The sequence below is a fragment of the Hetaerina americana genome, unplaced genomic scaffold (assembly GCF_022747635.1).
Source record: "Hetaerina americana unplaced genomic scaffold, ioHetAmer1.1.p SCAF_9, whole genome shotgun sequence".
Lineage (NCBI taxonomy): Eukaryota > Metazoa > Arthropoda > Insecta > Odonata > Calopterygidae > Hetaerina > Hetaerina americana.
The window spans coordinates 19,049,759-19,069,566 of NW_027287538.1; the positions used below are offsets into that span (position 1 = coordinate 19,049,759).

The 19,808-nt window shown below is 37.8% G+C and overlaps 1 protein-coding gene across 1 annotated transcript in view; it reads right to left on the bottom strand.

The window, feature by feature from the left end:
- The window catches only part of LOC139699089 (vasopressin V2 receptor-like), a 197,603-nt gene extending 178,002 nt beyond the window's left edge, over positions 1-19,601 (bottom strand). Inside the window, exon 1 of the mRNA XM_071598097.1 lies at positions 19,472-19,601. The gene's annotated coding sequence lies outside the window, so the exon portion shown is untranslated. The remainder of the gene's footprint in view (positions 1-19,471) is intronic.
- Positions 19,602-19,808: the final 207 nt, after the last annotated feature.

The window sequence follows — 19,808 nt, forward strand, 5'->3', positions numbered from 1 at the left end:
TTCCCTGCTGCTCCCTTGGAAATGTTTAAAATGGGCATATTTACCTACACACTACTTGAGTCGAAAAGACCGAACTACATGTATTTATATGAATCGTATGTGGGAAAAAAACTTAAGAAAGCTGAACAGACGAAGATTAAGAACAAACTAGTAATATACCCTATTTAAATTATCATATAAAATAAGCTTTTAATCTTGCAAACATGGAATGTTCTTCCAAATAAATTTTTAAAACTTGAAATCATTTCCTGAATTTAAAAGAGCACTCTGGAAATATATCACCGGGACGTTTTGCTCGTGTGGGACCAATAGTTAAAATGTAGCTTTATCCCATTTGTTGATAATACATTCGTATTCGTATGCATTCGAATTTTCATTGTTTACATAATGACCTACAAGGCATTCTTGCTCCATTATTCCTGTTTGTGCTGTTATCAATGCTTTTGTTTTGGAATCTCTTATCTCCACAACCTTATCCATCTTTCCTTTCTCGCTCTCCAAGTGTTTATGTTGGCAAACGTATTATACATGGAATGCATGCAAAGTATCGGGAGCAATTTTTTCTTGGTATGACTAAGTTGAAGCTCACTCGCACCGCGCAGACTCGGTGGTGGGGGGTCTGACCTTCAGCACGCATCAAGCGTCAATCGTCTGCGAGCATTCGTTCAGGCTGGATCGTGTTTTATTGCGCCCCTGTCGAGTGACTCAGTGTAAGGGCAAAATGCAGCGAACGATTGAACAGGGGTACGCCTTCGAAATTTGTGTTGGACTAGGGAAATCGGGTACGGAGGCGATTGACATGATTCGCCAAGTGTTTAAGGATGAGAGCATGTGACAAACTGCAGTTTTTGATTGGCACTAGCTCATCAAAGATGGCCGAGAGAGTGTGGAGAACGAGCCCCTTACTGGACGGCCGTCGACATCAAGAACCGACGACAACGTACGACGTGTGTGTTGAGTTCTGAATTCAGACTGTCAGTTAAGTTTCCGCATGATCGCAGATGGTATTGGAATTGACAAAATGGCAGTGCACACCATCATTGCTGAAAATTTGTCAATGCAAAATATCTGCGCTTAACTCGTCCCGAAGGTCTTGACGGACGACCAAGAGTAGATTGGAGTATCTGCTTGCGAAGACCTTCTGGAACTTGTTGAGGATGACCCCCAATCCCCTTACAATCCGAATTTGGCACTAGCAGACTATTTCCCTATTCCCAAAAGTTAAATCCTCCCTCAAAGGACACCATCATGGGACCCTAAGTGCCGACAAAGAAGCTTGTACGCTTATCCGTAAGGTCATTCCGGAATCCGCCAACCAGAGAGCCTTCGAGTCGTGGAAAAGCCGCTGACAAAATTTTCCACGCTGAAGGGATGTACTTTAAAGAATTTTAAGGTACCGTAACAATATCTGAACTAAATCTTTTTTTACAAAACGTTTCCCGATACTTTTTATATAAATCATGAACGCGTATTATCAACGGAAAAATTTGTGGAAACACATTTGTCTAGATAGAAATAATTTATTCTTAATGTTTATTTACGGCATTTAGATGGTAAATATTTCGATGAAATAATTGTAGATATCGATGGAAAACGTGTATCGGCCGATTATTTTATCGTATTTATAGCGAGTTAAATATCATATCTAGTAGCAGATATACACTGTAAAGTTTTGGGTGGTCAAAACAAACGGAAAACGTAGAGCGCGATCGATATTCCCTATTGAAGAGGAGGATTAATGTTATCAAATACTGTCCTACTAATAACAGTAAATACTGAACGGCCGTTAGTAATGCGGCGTAGATCGTGCGATTTTTATAAGAACCTTGTACACCTATGCATTATGAACTCAATTAACGATTGCATACCTTATGTTTTCACAAGTCCGAATTCCTGATTTAAAGTAAGGTTGACTGAACTGCACTATTATGTTTTGGTGCAATTCATGCTCCAAGGGGCCACCTCAAACCAATAAATTCTTCTACTTCTTCCCTATCGCAGAACCATATCGCCTATTTTGAAAGAAATTTTAAACACCTCTGCAGCGTACTGAACGGTTTCTGTACCGCCAAAGTCAATCTACGACTTCACCCCTGTGAACAATACCTCCACACGATTGTTCATCAATGGCGCTCGCAAACACCAGAGATGGCACCTACATAATGAATAGATAAGTGCATACTTCATTGTACCCTAACCCATCAAACCAAAGGGCAAGACCCCTTTCGAGAACCGCCGCTAATCACAAAGCACTGCTTATCCATAGAGTTAAACTCGGTCATCTCACAGCTAATCTTTGCGTCTAGAGAGCACGTACTCCATCAATGTATTAACCGATGGATACACTCAGCAATTTGAATCAGATCAAACAGCCTAAATACCGATCCACTTGCAATTACCATAACTAATACTACAAATGATCGCAGTTGTATGTTGACTTCCATCACTAATATGTACTATTATCAAATGGTATTTCCACTCTCGACGTCCCCAATTCTTCAAGAATTAATACATTCCAGTTAATGGAAGCTTTTGTATGGTCCATTACGACTAATTACTCCTACATATTTCGTGAAATTCCTCTGTTTTTTTTTACCTACACTATTTAATTCTTCATTACTCCGTAACTTCTGCCTGCCTTCAGACCGTCCAAAAGGCCAATTTATCTTACTTCCGCTACACTGCTTACCTAATCTAACATTCCCACTTCAGCCATGACCTTCAACATTCTGCTCTATCTCTACATACTATATATCTTATATTCCCATTTCTTTCGCGTTCTCCATATTTCACTCAGCAACTTCCTCTCTCTTCCCGACCTACTGGTTGATACGACGTTGTTCATCAAATTTGAGGAGGAAAATGCCACCTTCCATTAGTGCCCACCTCAGTTTCTCTCGGTATTCAATTAAGAATCAATGAAGCACATCGAGAAATTTGTTTCTCCGCTTCAAGTACTAATTATAGTAAAAAATTAATAACTATGTAATGCAATAAGATACGATATTTTCGACAACTAGATTAATTCTTCGACAAACTAAATTATACACAACATCAATTATTATTGATGACTGCCTTTGAACCTTGCTAATGGCCAATAAAATTGATTTCGTTACTGAAAAAATTTTTATTTCGACTTGAATCTGTAAATCGAATGTCTGTTAAATAAGCTACTGCTCTTACTCAATCACAAATAAGATACTGCTCTTCATTTTATTTTATGAATATGTATAATAACTCGTTTATAATATCGATAATGTCTCGTTCAGATGTTTTTATCACTTCTTCGGACTATCTCTTATTATTAGAGATGAATCCACCTTTTATTTTTTTCGTTCGAAGTTTTTTGCGGAATACTCCATAAAATCTTGCCATTTTTTCCGTGTAGTTCGCGGTTAAATGTAAGAGAGGACTTCGTGGCTCTAATTTTGTCGCAAAACATAGTCATTTCCAGATATGAAAAACAGTTGCGGAGATGCATAACAGCACGGTTCTGCGTGATTTGGCTTACGGCCCTTTTATAAGGCTGCTTACATTGTTTTAACCTCCCATCGTCCTCGCTATGTTTCCTACGCAGGCGATGCCATTGTTACGTGCATTACGGTTGTGGGTGAAGGAAATTAAGGGAAGCATTGAAAAGTACTGAATTCCCATGTTGCCCAATCAAATCTCCCTGCACCATCGCGGGTAGTTATGTATAAAGGCGGCCTATGAGGGTAGGTGACCTTTTTCACATGATATCGTGATAAAAAAATTGCAAGCCATTCCGTCTTCCTGTTTATTCTCCCTGTTTGAGTCTCAAATGTTTATGACAGACGCATTACCTGAGAAGTGGGAAAAATATGTTCTAGGATCCTTACGCGCACAATTTGTGAAATCACGCGTATTGGAAAAAATGTTAACGCCAAGTCAACGCTAGCACAGACTCGACGTTAGCTTAAAACCCAAAAATGACGTCGCACATAAGATTAGCAGGCACGACATCCGATTTAAGGAAGATTTCATGAACGGTCATTAAACGCGCCTCCCATTTATAGAACTGCTGCTTCAATGAAATAGTTTTTCTATTGATGTTTACGACAAAATAATTTCATGTCCAGAGAAAATTTGTTTATCTTCACACATCAAACCGAAAAATAATAAATAAAAGAGCACCAAACTGGGAAGGGCTGTGATAATGGAAAATCAATGATCTGAACATCTTGCGCAAGACTTTATGATAATGGAGCAGTAAATATTACGTTAAATAATGGAGATTTGCTCTATGAAGACTGCTCAACTATTTAGCACGAAGTAAAATACCTGTTTTTTATCAAAAAAATGAAATTTGGACATCCATCCAAAGACAATACTAGAGCATGAAAAGCAATTCATTGATAAAGAAAGTGACGATAACTTATTGTAAATTGTAATTAGGTGTTCTATTAAACGAATCAACTAAGATTACCAGAGAAAAAGGAGAAGAAAGTACATAATTTTCCCTACGAATCAGCAGACTGAATTCCATTAATTAGCATTTCTTCATCCCTCTATACCCTCGCCAACACGATACACGGTTGGATTTTTTATTCCATTCCTAAAACAGCTTACTGAAACAATGCCGGTTTCATTTTAGCTTCACGAATTTTTAAATTACCCCCCAGCCTCTCTTACATACACACAAGTGAAGGTAGGTTAAAGAAAGAATTTAACAGTTGGTGGGGCGGATAAACACTACGGGAAAAAAGGATTTTCTTATTGCTTGAAAAAATATTTTCGTTTTCCCACGCTCAACAGTTGTAATACAATAGCAAAAAAAGCATGTAAACCCTGAAAGAAATATGGATATAGGGTCAATTAGTCTGTTTTCCATTATTTTCTGTAGATAACACACACTGTAGATAACGCTGCAGCTTTTAAGGCATTTAAACAGGGGCTGACTTTATCACGCCGTCCGTTCTCCATCGAAGCCCTGAAACCCGTTCCACACTTTAGAAAAAGAATACATGCTGAAGCACATTTGAACGCCAATCTCCTCGTAGCCCCAAGGAAAAGGTACGCCATTCCAACAATTTCATAACACTAAACTCATGCTTGGCTTGGGCACAAATTCGTCCCGGAGATAGAGGAAGGGTAATTTAAATGAGTAATTACTTTTGGTGAAATAAAGTCAAACGACTAATTACTATTCCTGTAATCCTTTCCTCACAGTGTTAGCCAAACAATCTGGTCGAAATTTTGCGTACACACCGGCTGAGTGAAATTTAATTTTATCATAATTCTAGTAGCTTACGGCAAATAAGACGGCGAGTTAGCCCAGTGGGTAGTGTTAGGCTACCAACTGAAGCGTTATCGGTTTAAATATTAGCGACTTCGAACATCCCCGCTTAAAATGCAAGTGGTGTGATACTACGGCTAGTAAACGTTCGTGGTAAATTGAATGATATTAAATTGAATACATCAGAATCAACCTTCGGGTTGACTACTGTGTCCTTATGGATGACAATGAGAAAGAAACCGAACTACGACGCCTAAGAATCATCGGCTTGAAACACAGACGATGACAAGAAGAAAAATCCACATCCATTATAACCCCAAGTAATGAACCCATGATAAATGGATAATATTCAGAACTATCCACTCAAGATCAAGGAAAGTGTGAATTATACGCATCGTTGCTATTTACCTAATTCAAATAAATTAGCACCAATTCATCAAATATCAATACTAGATGTTTGTAGTTACCTTGGAGATGGGAGGAATTCCCACGCTATTTATCTTAGCCGCGAAAGTTTCCTCTGCTAGTATTACTGACAAAAATATGCGTGGATGGCGGCCTGGATATTAATTTCGCCACTAAAACAATCGATCATACTAAATTAACAATCAACATGACCTTAATAATAATTGCAAACCGTTCAATTTAAGTTTCTGACTCTTTAAAAACTCTTTAAGATTAAAAAAAAAGGAAGCCTCCAGCAGCAAAGTATGAGAGTGTGCCGGGCATTTGGCCTACTACTCTCCTGAATATCCCGCCCACTGAATCCCCGCCTACGCCGTCGTCGCAAGCGACGCCCTTCTCTCTCCACACACTCTCCCTCTTGCTCATGCCTACGGCGTTTTCATTACTGCTGCAAGAGACATGTTATTTTTTAACTCTCAAGATATTTTTAAAGAAAAAAAGAGTAACTGTTTTCGGAGGCACTTTCTAGTTGGAAGGAGATTTTGTGAAGCAGTTTGCCTTGAATCTGATTATATGCATAAATATTTTCATGAGATTTCTACGGAAAATAAAATACAAGAAAGAATTCGGTACAACTTGCAGTTTTAACCCATAGGCGTTAAAACTGGTTGTGAATTTTATGGAAAATACTTGGTATTCTTCTTTCATCCTGAATGAATTTCCACGTAGTCAAGCCTGATACCATCGAGTGTAGCCAAGGAAGACGATTGTATTTGGATGCATGGAATAGAAAGTTAAAAAATTGTATGTTTTAACTATTGTACGCTGTAGGAAACAAAAGTAAAGAACATAATTATAACCCGAAAGGGATATTTAATTTCTAACTTATTTTTATTTTATCCTTCATTCCGGCTTTCACCACCAGCGCAGGTCTTGGTCGCAATTAGTTTAACATACATGAAATTCTTAATTATATTTATCTTCTATCGATGCCCTCTTGGACTCGGAGCATTTTGAACGCCTACATATAGGCGTTCAAAATGTTTTCCGATATAATATCTAGATTTTCAGTCCAAAACGTGATAAATTGCAAACAGAGATGTGGGAAATCTGAGGGGGCATTAAGGTTCATAATTTCGATCCGTGATTGATATCGCAAGCCCACTAATTAATTTCGAATAATGTCCAACCAACAAATTTTGATGTCATAAACTTTGCCGTAAAAAGTTAACTCATCTATCCATTTGGTTAGATCTGCCTCCTGACATGGGAGAATATTTTGTTCAAAGAAACCGAGGTAGAGATTGGCATGAGGAGGGTTGAACCTACTCATGGCGAAAACATCGATTTGAATGTAATGACTATAGTCAAGTGTGAAATAATTGCATATTAGAATGAATTGTGTAAGTTTTAATGAGAATTCCGTCCTAATAACTTATGGAGCGGGGCGTTTGGAAAGGAAATATTTAAGAGAGAAGAGAATTTATTAATGGGGGATGGATTTTTGGAGTGAAGTCACATCAATTGTGGTCAAAATGATATACATGGGTGGTCTGAAAAGTTTCCGACCTAACAAAGATACAAGGCATTTTTTCTGAAATTTTCTGTAATTTTCTGAAATTCCGACATAACAAAGATACAAAACATATTTTCTGAAATTTTAGAGGTCAGAAACTTATAAGGACACCCTCGTATGACTTGTATTTCGGGGAAAGAATATTGAATTGAGTTTTTCTAGGAAATGATACATTTAATGTTAGGCAGCAGGGATTGGACAAGGCGTTGGAGATGGAGGTCAACAAATGCGGAGATGCTATCTGTTGGAGAGTTTCGGAGAGAAACTATGGGTCGGCCAAAAATGTTAGCTTTATGAATTTTTGGAATAATTAAGAACTTAGGAGCGGTAGGACTAGATGGGGAAAAAGTTTAGATGTCTCCGTTGGATAGACCCTCAGAGGAATCTGTCTTTAAGAAAGGATATGATTTCTTTCAGAAAGATAGGTTTTATTCGGTGTAGATGCATTTGTATGCATATATATGTATGTATATATATATATATATATATATATATATATATATATATATATAAAAGTGTGTGTACATATATTTTTTTCTTTTCGATGTGCAAATCTGTGCTAAATGAATTTATGTCTGTGCATATGTATATGCACAGAGTGGGTCGCGGTAGTCCAGTGGCTAGAGCGTTGGACTGCTGACTAAAGGGTCCCGGGTTCGATTCCCGGGCAAGGCACTCTGGGCACCTGCAGCTCCACCCAAGCTAAAGTGATTTTTCGGGTACCAGGTCTTCCTGGGAAACCAAAACCGGCACTGGGAAAGGAACTGGCCCTGATGTGTGTGAATTTCACTCGCCGAATAGGGCTTAATACTGGGTGATCTCTACCATCACCCATACGAAACCGACCTTATTGTTGATTACTATGGTTATGGTTTATATGTATTTATGAATGTAACTGTAAGTTTAATGGGTTAAATAGAAGAACTGACCATTAGGTCTCAATTTCGCCCAAATAAAGACCTCTATCTATCTAGATGGGTGCGAATGAAAAGTCATCGTTAAGCTGTTTCTTAGCCTCTTTTGTGGTGTCAACGACATTAACACTAAAGTAGCTTTAGCAGATACCATTAATGCAATACTAAGTTCGTGTGAACCTTATCAATCAAAAATGTGTGTAGTGATGAATTCTCGGAATAGGGGTAGTTCTTTTCCGAACGTCCACTGCAAAATAAATACCAAAATAGAAAGCGAAGATTCGATTAAATACCTAGACGCAAACTTCACTCACAACCTCTCCTGAGTGAAGCATGAACGGGGAATATGTAGACAAGCTAACAAAAAATGAAGAATTATTAGAAGAGTATTGGGAGAAATGTGACGAGAATGTTAAAGAGAATTTTGTCTTTCGCTAGTTAAGCCTCATAATTAAATATGTCGCCAATGTATGGGATTCTCATGAAATTGGATTGATTGCCTCTTAAGATTGCGCGCAGCGTGTAAAACGTTGTTATGATAAACTGAGTAGCGCATCAAGATCATTGAAGGAACTTTGCTGGGAATCACTCAATGGAGCGAAAGTTAAATTACAAATGTACTATATGAATTGAAAGGAAGTCTAAACAGAATGTGTCTCATTTAAAACTTTATTTTCAAGCTTACATGTTCTCTCAAGCCTATTTATTTACTTCATTCCTATCGTACTCTAAACGGACAAGAATAGTCGCACAATCGGCTGTTCATTTAATGGAAGTAACAGAGGTGAATAAATAACTTGAAATACTGGATAGAGGCAATGGTAATTAAAGTAGTAACTTCCTGAAATTTATTTCACTTTTCTACGTATTCACCCCGTTGTACATTCAGTGACACTTATCCCATCTCTTTACAAGTCCTTGATAGCCGGCAGCGAAGAAGTCTATTGTTTGCTGTCGTAGCCAGCGAGTAACCTATATGGCTTACGGCATCATCATTGTCAAAACTTCGGCCACCTAAATGATTTTTTAGGGACCCGAACGGATGAAAATCACAAGGGGTTAAGTCGGAACATTTTTTTAATGGGCGTACGGTGGATATTCCAAGCCTTCCCAATGAAATTTTCGTAACATCTCATGCGTTTGTCTTGCGATTGTGTGCGGCTTATTTATTGAATTACCCTCGTACATATTTTCATAGCGGACCCAAAACTTTAAATTGCACTCACGAGGTTTGCCAACTAATGAATACAATGGGAATATTGGTAAACTTAAATTTTATGCATATATAATATTGTCTGTGTATGCAAATAATTAGCCCAAATGCCGATGTTTCGGTCAAAAAAAAACAGTATCTTGCCAGAGAAATGAGAAGACTGAAATTGGTATTGACCCCATTCCTGTCAAATAACATGCTCGCGGGTTTGGAAATCTCTCCAATTAAATCCCTATTCAAGATTTAAACATAAATGGTTATTGCAAAGTATGCAAAAAACCACAAGAACGATCGGTTATGTGACATGACTTTTGCCTGATACTTTTTAAGCGCCGCCCGAGGAAGCCAACCAATATAAGCTGAGGGCACCGGGACATACTTTCATCGCACGCTGTGCACATATTGAAAAACGTCAAGTAATAAAATTTAAAATAAAATGAGTTACGTAAGAAAATGAGGTTTCATAAGATTTTTAAGTAAGATTATGAAGAGTTTTAAAAAACTTCGAGGTCTAGACCATTACCGCCATAAACTCAACTATGATAAGACCAGAGAATCATAACGTGAGATCAAAACATTTACGCCGAAGGCGGGAACTCGCGGCCTCCGGAGTAGTCGTAGAGCGAATCATTCAAAGAGCCATAAAAATAATCAGGTCGGCCAAGGAGTGACAGCAACTGAGGTTTTCAGCTGAAACTCTCAGCTCAGCATATGTCAAAGACAGGCCAAGACTCATGAAGTTTACTCATTCAAACAATAAGTAATGAAATGCTTTTCTTGTTATGCGTGTATGTCTCTCCAAAATTAATTGAAAACTGTCTTCTCTTGATTAGCGGGATAATAATAATACCTAAGGAATGTTTTGGATATTTTTACCATCGCTATACCAATTAATTTCATCTTTCATCCAAATGAAGTAAATGAAACATATGGGAATAAAAATGAAACTTAGTTTCTATTTATTCTTAATTGTCTGGGTTAAAAAAAGTATTTATTCATTTACCTTAAAATATATCTTACTTTCAGATAAGAACATGGCATATTTCAGTATCTGACAAAATACTATATGAATATTATCTCAAAGAACTTGTGAAGCAGACTTAAAAACGGCTGACTGAATAAGAATATACTTGTATTTTACCCTGCCTTTTGTCGCATCTGATTATTCCCCCTAATGCTCACGCTGCCCAATATTTCCATTTCCTTCCTCTCCATTGCTTTCTTAAAATCCACCCTGTCGTCAAGTGTATAGTTAAAAAAAATATTCCGCACTGTCCAAAGCATAAAATTGCTAATGACACTGAGCAAAACTGACGTAAATTTTCGAATTAGACTATGAACGCTCACTCATAGAGATCTAATAAATTTACGGTGATGCTAAAAACTTCCAGAAAATTAAATTTCCATTTTAAATTCCATTACCTAAATAAAATTTCAGTAATTCCGTTATACTGCACACCACTATAATGATGCCGTTCGTTTTACCGAAATTGGTTGAAATGACGCGATGCATTTTATAACCAAATCTAATTAAAAAGTTTAAACCAATTTGAAGATACGAAAGAATAAGCAAATGCAGATAACGGTGAGGGCTGAAATAACTACAAATTAAATTCCTAAAAATAGATTTTGCACAATGATCGGTTTTACAATTCACACTACCAGTGGGGAAAAAATAATTGAAGGAATCAATATTTCAAAATTTCTAAGCGATCCAGTGTACTTCTAGCAAAATATAGCAAATTCAATTGAATTTCATGAATTTTACTCTCAATATTCTTCTATATCTGCACATTACCCCGCAAGCCAGCGCAAGGGCGTGTAGTGGGGGATGTTAGGACACCAACCGTTACATAGACTGTGGCTACATGCAAAAAAACAAATAACACGCAAGTGCACACTTACATAGACGTATGCATAATGTATGTTCATCCAAAACTTCTTTGGACTTACACATATGTAAATACATATACAAGAAACTAATATAAGATGCAAGCACATGTGCCTACAAATACACTAAAGTCTCTTCGCTACACTACGTGTAATCTTGTTCTCGCTTGTAACAATATTGACTTCGATTCAGTACTATTATGATTCCTGATAGTTCGAAACTGCAGTCTATCTTCCTTATTTTATCTCTGTGGTCTAATCTACCTAAATAGTATGAGGTCATGATAATTCCCTTTGTGTCATAGTGAAAACCGTGTTCTGAACCTTGCAAAAAGTCTAAGTTTCGCCTGTTGCACCTCAAGCATCTCCCAGCCGAATTCCTCTAAACGACCTGTCACAATCATCTTCTGATCGTAAAAATTATAGACGACTAGTGAATTTTCTCTGATTTGGACAAAGACAAAAGGGAGATACCGTTGATTATATACCATATATGTATATAAACAGAGATGTAGAATTTTTAAACCATAGAAACACAAAGAAAGGACACTCACATATATTGTTTTGACGTTCCGACGGCTCGGCCACCGTCTTCAGAACCCTGAAGACGTCAAAACAACATTTGTGTCCTTTCTTTGTGTTTCTATGGTTTAAAAATTCTACATCAGTGTTTTTATATATTTTTGCGTCGCCGAAGAGCGTTCCATTTCGAAGAGATGTGAAGATGTGTGTATATATATATATCTTCGAAATGGAATTAAATGGAACTGGAATGAATATATATATATATATAATATATGTGTGTGTGTGTGTGTGTACACATCTTCACATATCTTCGAAATGGAACGCTCTTCGGCGACGCAAAAATGTATAAAAAGAGAGATGTAGAATATATATATTTTTTATTTTTAAGGGTAATCTACCGGTTAAGGTAGGTTTTTGGATGGACACAACTACCAAACAAATATTTTATTACTCCTAACAAAACACAAAATCCATCATCCTACTCTATATCAGGTCCCTCTTCATCTCTGAGTACTTTCTTCCTCCCTTCATCCCGTCCAACATCCCTATCCTGTTCCTTCCCTTTCCTCTTTTGCCCAACATTCTACCCTCTATCATAGTCTTCAACATCCCACTGCCGGTCAACACCCCCTTCATCCACTTTTCCTGCCTCCATAGGATTGCTCCCAACAAACCCCTCTCTTCGCCCACCATACCAAGTACTTCCTCGTTTGTTTTCTTCTCTGTCCATTTCACCTTCTCCATTCTTCTCCACACCCACATTTCAAAAGCCTCCAGTCAACGTCTATCCTCCTGCTTCAATGACCACGTTTCCGCACCGTACATAGCTACGCTCCATATCAAAGTTTTTACGAGTCTTTTCTTAACATCCTTACTCAAAGTCCCTGTCATCAACTCCCTCCTCCTTGTGAAAGCCTCTTTGCCTAGCGCAATTCTTCTCCTTACGTCCCTACTACTTTGACCGTGTTGGTCCAAAACACTACCAAGATACGTAAACTGTTCTACCTGCCCTATTTTTTGCCCACCTATTTTAATGTTAAGCTTGGCCTTTCTCTTTCCAGAAAATCTTATAACCTTTGTTTTATTAATATTGATTCTCATCCCATACCTGTCGCACTGAATTTCCAATTCACTCAGCAATGCTTGCAGCCCCTTGGCTGACTGACAAACTAAAGCTTGGTCATCAGCAAACCTAACTGATTTTACGAATTCCCCGCCCACTTTCATTCCTACCTCAAGTTCTTCCCATGCCTCTTTGATCATTTCCTCTGCATACAGGTTGAACAGCAACGGTGATAATGGGCAACCCTGCCTTACACCCCTTCCTAACACTGCCCATCCTGACTCCTCGTTTCCCACCCGCACCTGAGCAGTCTGAGACATGTACAGGTTGCGGATTAGCCTCCTTTCCCTCCAATCTATTCCTCCAATATATATATATATATATATATATATATATATATATATATATATATATATATATATATATATATATTTATTTATTTATTTATTTATTTATTTATTGAATAAAAAACTTGGACAGCAGCATATAATATGAGAACACATAAAAAGAACACTAACGTGTTATATCTTGATAATTTCGACGGAATTTAGCTCCGTCTTCATCGGAAGAAACAGAAGTACTAGCTGTTTCTTCCGATGAAGACAGCTAAATTCCGTCGAAATTATCAAGATATAACACGTTAGTGTTCTTTTTATGTGTTCTCATATTATATGCTGCTGTCCAAGTTTTTTATTCCATAAATAAATAAATAAATAAATAAATAAATAAATATATATATATATATATATATATATATATATATATATATATATATATATATGGTATAATCTTTGTACAATCTTGGCCCAAATCAATACCATTTCTTTCAGAGCCACACATTCTCTATCTCCCTCATGCCGTCTCTTATGATTCTTCTCTACGCTCCAACATTACGCTGCACTAAAATTCTCCCTTCTATCAGCCTTCAACATTACTAAATATTTCATTGGTCCATTTTCCCGCCCTTCTCAAATATCTCCCAACAAAATGCTCCCCATCCTTACCCTGCGTAAACTCTTCTTCCTTTGTTTCCCCCTACAAGCTTTCCCAATTTAATTAATATTTCCAAATAACCCTTTCCATCCAATCACACCTGACAAGCTTCCCATTGAAGCTCATCCTCTTTCGACAAATACTAAGTCCACTTGTCATACAATTAACTCCTGGCTAAAATTTAAAAAAATACGATAACTAAACTTATTTATACTATTGACAGTATTTTATATCTTCAATTATTTCTGCTCTCGACCGTATCCCGTCATATGGTCAAATTCTTCTTTCACTGACATAATATTATATACTTGTATTCTCCCCACGATATCCATTTCCCTCGAATAAATAACCCGACGGCATGAATTAAAATTAATAGTATAAACCTACAACTATTGACATGGAACGGTTTTCGAATCCATTTTCCTCAAAGGCATAGCCCTAGAGCGTGAATTAAATTGAAATTGAATAATATGGGCGTAGGCACGTACGTAGTACTGTTCAATCAGAACCGTTTTCTGATTCTTCGCAACAACTGTAAACTTAATGGAGGTTGCATCGAAATGTCCGGAATATGTCCTTGTGATGTAATTTTCTCTACTTAGAGCCATTCTTTAACTCAATCAAATGAGAATGATAAAATATCATCCTACCATGCTCATTTTCATAGATATTAATATTGAAAAAAACAATATTTCATACAAAATCTTGTTGCAGTGGAGGACTATCACCACAATAATGATGGATTGATTTTCAAGAGATATGTACATATCGTTTTCACGGAAAACTGATATGATGCGTACAATCATGGAAGAGTTGTAATAAGGATGAGGATAACATTTCCCACTCGTTTTTGTTTCAATTACTTTGAATAACTTGAGGGGAAAAACTTCCGAAATACTATAGTTTCAAAATGTGGCCCCTCGTATATATCAATGCAACCATTTCAGAGTGTTAAAACCATTCGCCTTGACCGGGATTCGAACCCGGATCCCTCGATGTCCGGCCGAGTGCTTTAGCCAGTTAAGCCCCCAAAATTTCAGCGTTTAGCAGGAGGCCTCAATAGCTTAACCGGCTAAAGCACTCGGCTGGACATCGAGGGATCTGGGTTCGAATCCCGGTAAAGGCGAATGCTTTTTATACTATGAAATAGTTGCATTGAAAGGCATATTAGCATCTTGGAATACTACCTTGATCAAAAATTTCCCGGAATTTATTCAGAAAATTAAAAATACAAGTTTATTCATCTAAATCTATATTGTCCCCTTCAAAGTAATCCCCATCGACTGCAACACACTTATGCCAGCGCTTGATCCAATCCTCGAAACATTTTTTATATTCGGTTTTCGGTATGTCCATCAGTGCTTCCTGCGATTTTTCCATTACTTCCTCTCGGCTGCTAAAACGCGTTCCCCGTATTGGTCTTTTAACTCGATTGAACAGAAAGAAGTCACAGGGAGCCAAATCAGGTGAATTCGGTGGCTGTTGGATGGTATTTGTTGCATTTTTCGTCAAAAATTACGAATAATGATAGCACTGTGCGACGGTGCGTTATCATGGTGCAAAATCCACGAGTTTTCTGCCCACATTTCTGGTCTCTTTCGGCGAATTGCTTCACGCAAACGTCTCATAACGCCCAAATAATACTCTTTGTTTACTGTCTGGCCTTCTGGCAAAAATTCATGATGCACTACACCGTTGTAATCCATGAAAACCATCAGCATTGCCTTCTTTTTTGACTGAAAACGACGTGGTTTTTTTGGTCTCGGCTCATTTGGTGAACGCCATTCACTTGCCTGATGTCTGGATTGCGTGTCGTACTCATAAACCCACGTCTCGTCTCCAGTAATGATCCTTTTGATGAATGTGGGATCGGATTCAGCCTCGCAAATCATGTCTTTTGCGACGTCAACACGGTCTCTTTTTTGCATGAAATTGAGGTCTTTTGGCACCAACTTTGCTGCTACACGACGGAAACCCAAATCATTAACCACAATGTCTTGGGCGGATCCATAGGCAATGTTCAAGTCCTCCGCTATTTCTCTGATGGTTAATTTGCGGTTATTGACCAACATTTCTTTTACTTTATCAATTTTTTCACCGACTTTCGATGTCGATGGTCTGCCACTGCGTTCATCATCTTCGATTGACTCACGACCACTTCTGAACCGCTCGTGCCACTGGTAAACGACCGTTTTTTTTAGAGAATCGTTGCCGAAACACTTTTCCAACATTTCCAACGTCCGTGCGCCACTAAATCCGTTTTTTACGCAAAATTTAATACAAGTTCGTTGTTGCAAATTTAAATCCATTTCTGAAATTGTAAAAAATCGCCAACACACACAGAGATAGATGTACTCTTGGCTACGTAACTTTTGCAAATGTCAAGTTATGACACTAAGATTTAAAGGGAATATCAACAACAGATGTACCAATTTAACAAAAAAACAGAACTCAAATCGGAACGATGGGAGCGCCACCCGGTGGTTATTCCGGGAACTTTTTGATCAAGGTAGTATATCTCATAAATAGTCCAAAATACGTTTAAGAGCATCATTAAAAAATCAATAAGATCAGAGTGGTCAAAAAACCGTATTTTCGCGTAATATATCTGTTTAAGGACAACGCATGAATTGGTTGTGCTCTGCTTATCATCCTTACGTCGTTATTACGTGTACGTAAACTACGTTGATGTATTGACTCGCGTAGTCGCGATACAACCTCCTTAATCGATATCACCGTTTCCATTTCGATTGGTAAGGTTCACATGTGTTATCAGCGATGGTTTACCAGTGAAATATTTCCCAAGGCATCATCATTATTCATCGTGCTGGTAGCATTCCCATTTTACTGCGTTTTCTTCGATTTCGTTCTTTGAGCTTAAATTTTGATTATTTCGTACCGAAGGCAAAAAACTTGTTGGACAGGTATTCTTTTTTTTCTTTTCTTCCAGCGAGGATTCGTCTCAGTTGAGTCGCGGCTAATTTTCGGTATAACTCCACCTGTCGGATAGCTAGAGCAATTACTACCATCATTTAAGACCGTGCTATGGAAATTAAGCTTTTAAAATGATTTCACGGATCCTGACGCTTAAGTAGATTCGGTATTTTCCCATGTAACGGTAAAAAAATCGAGTAAATTTTTGTTCTGTCCTGTAAAATTAGATTAATATCGGAGCAGGTAAGGAAAAAAAATAAGACGGGAATAGAGATGGAGATGTGAAGGAAATGGTGTCCCGAGTGACGCTTTGTCCCGTAAAGCTGTCTCTTTTTTTACATTTAGGACGCCAGGGTAGCGGGAGAGGCAAATACTCGAAGGAGTAAAATACTTCGAATTTTTAATCGTAAATACAGATCCTATTGTTCCCGTCACAAAAATAGAAAAAAAATCAATATTGTTGCAAGGAGAAAAAAGGGACCAATTCAAATGAGCAAGGCCAATTTTAGTATGCCGCCCATGAATTTGAAAACCTAACCGGAGAAACTTCTACCGATATCACTAAAATATTTGAGTGCACTTGACCCGTTTCAATACCAGATGTATTAGTCATTTTTGCATTTTCAGCATAAAAGTTTCGATTTCATGTCCTTGTTTACGATTTCAAAAATCACGAAGAAACTTATATGCCAAGTTGAAACGTGCTTCAGGATTGGGTAAAGCATTGCATTGATTATGTTCGCATGTAGACATAAATATTAATGCAAAACTGTAAACAAAGCACATTTAATTGTTACGAGAACTGTTCAATAAAGACTGGTCTTACATTTTATTAGCATAATTGATGATTCAAAATTTTAATTTTACATCATATTGTTGGCTAAATGCGTAATGTACATGTGGTATTAATTTCATTGAATGGACTTGAGTCCATCAACGGCAGTCATTGGAAGTTGAAACATGTTCATTTCGCCTATAGTAACGATGAAGGTAACAACACGCGTGAAGTAATGCATTCCATTGAATTGTTGCTTTCACCCCAACAAATCGTCAGCCAAGGCCTATGTAACGCTGCAGGAGCTCGTTGGAGAATATGTTTATCTCTATAGCACAGTTTAAAGTTGGGATAAAATCATTTCCCATGAAGGCGGACCCCAAACTCGAATCACCACTCTTACGGAAGTAAACAGTGACACTGCTGCTGCCATTATTGGAGAAGATGGTCGAAAAATATTGAAAAAGCACTATCATATATTTTGAAATATTCATTTGGTGGCACATACTACATTCATAGCATCAGTAAATTGAATTGGTTACAGAAAAATGGCACATGAGACGTAATTGTGGGCGGTGGCTCATATCCACACAACAGGACCTTCACAAGGAGTTTTTTTTGCAGTTGACTTTGATGCAACCGGAAGACAATGAGTTTCTTTCGAAGGTCATCATCAAAAATCAAAGAGTAAGTAAAGGTACGTTGTTAAGCAAATTATGAATATTCTTCATCCCAAAATCTTCATTTCATAGGAAATAATATTAATTTTTAATCAGAATTAACGCCTTCGCGGCAACATTCAAAATAAAATTATAATAAAACACGTTTCCAATGAATTTATAATATTTTTAATCCACTGAAAATATGAATTATTTCGCTATTATCTGAATTTTGAACCTGTTAAAACTTGGCTACGAAATTTCTCATCTATCGTTACACCATTTTACAAGTTTTAAAAAAAATTCCAAAACACTAAATGTTTTGCATTTCAATTTTCATCCCAATTGCCTTATTTCGTAAAGGTTCTGAGGTTGATTGGGCGAATCAACAGCATTTAAATAATATGCAATATGTCTGAAATGTTAAAATACGTTAAAAATATTGTCACCAGATATGATAGCAGAAGCATTTCACGCGCACTATTTTTATATAAGTTACTTAGAGACAGGTTATTGTTTAACTGTGGACTAGACGCGAAGAAAACAAATTCCTTAAGGTCATAAAATAAAGGAAAGGGCCAACATTCTGTAAACCGCTTCCTGGACGACAATGAACCAAAACAATACTTTAGGGTCAAAAATTACGCTGGGATGAAAAAAACGCGATTCCAACAGAAAATAAAAAATATTAATATGTTTTCAATAAAAAAATTTCACGATAAAGGATCATGAAAAAAGTATTGCAAACAACACTGCACAGAAAATTACCAGAATAAGCAGCAAAATTTTTTATATGGGTGAGTTTACTGTGAGCGAAATACTTAAACACTGAATGATTAGGCAGGGTAGTATAAAATTTGGTTTGAAATTGAATCATGGACATGAAAATGTTGAGTTAAACATTTTCAATAGAAGAATAAATAAGAAGTACCGAAATGAAATTTTCTCCAGACAAACCGTCACTTGCGATGAGGATAGAAACTAAAGAAATAATTGAAAACGAAGACAGAAATAAGATACGATAAATCGAAAGCCACTTCAGAAATACTAGAGATGGGAATTGAAAATTTTTAAAACCATCACTTATGAGACACCTTGCGACGCAGCACCAAGTCCACCACGACACGTGACTTCCGACAGAGTACGACGCAACCTCCTACGCCAAACAAAATCCCAAGATTCAAATAATAAGGTTTAATTATGCACTGTGCTGATGTTGTTTAGCTCGTGATCATTCACGAAAGAATGCGTGTTTTTCTGGACTCACCGCGACCGGCCTCCCAGAGAAAGAGCGGCGGACATCCCAACGGGCGCGCGCGGGGGCAACTGGTTGATCGCCGGGCTCCTTTCGTGTGTTGCCGGAAGGAAACGAGCAGCAAGTGTTCACGTCTGGAGGGACGAGCGGAGAGCGACTGGCCCTGCCGAAGGTCGGGAAGCGCGAAGACGGGAATAATGGGGAGAGGGGGTTCTGTTGGGGAGTAGGGGCGAGCGAAGAGAGGGAGGGGGGGTGGCGAAGTGAGGGGAAGTGGCGAGCAGTGGAAGAATAAGGGCGGAGCGGAGAATCTCTCGGGAGGGAAATACGACTCGCCAGGTGCGGTCGCACC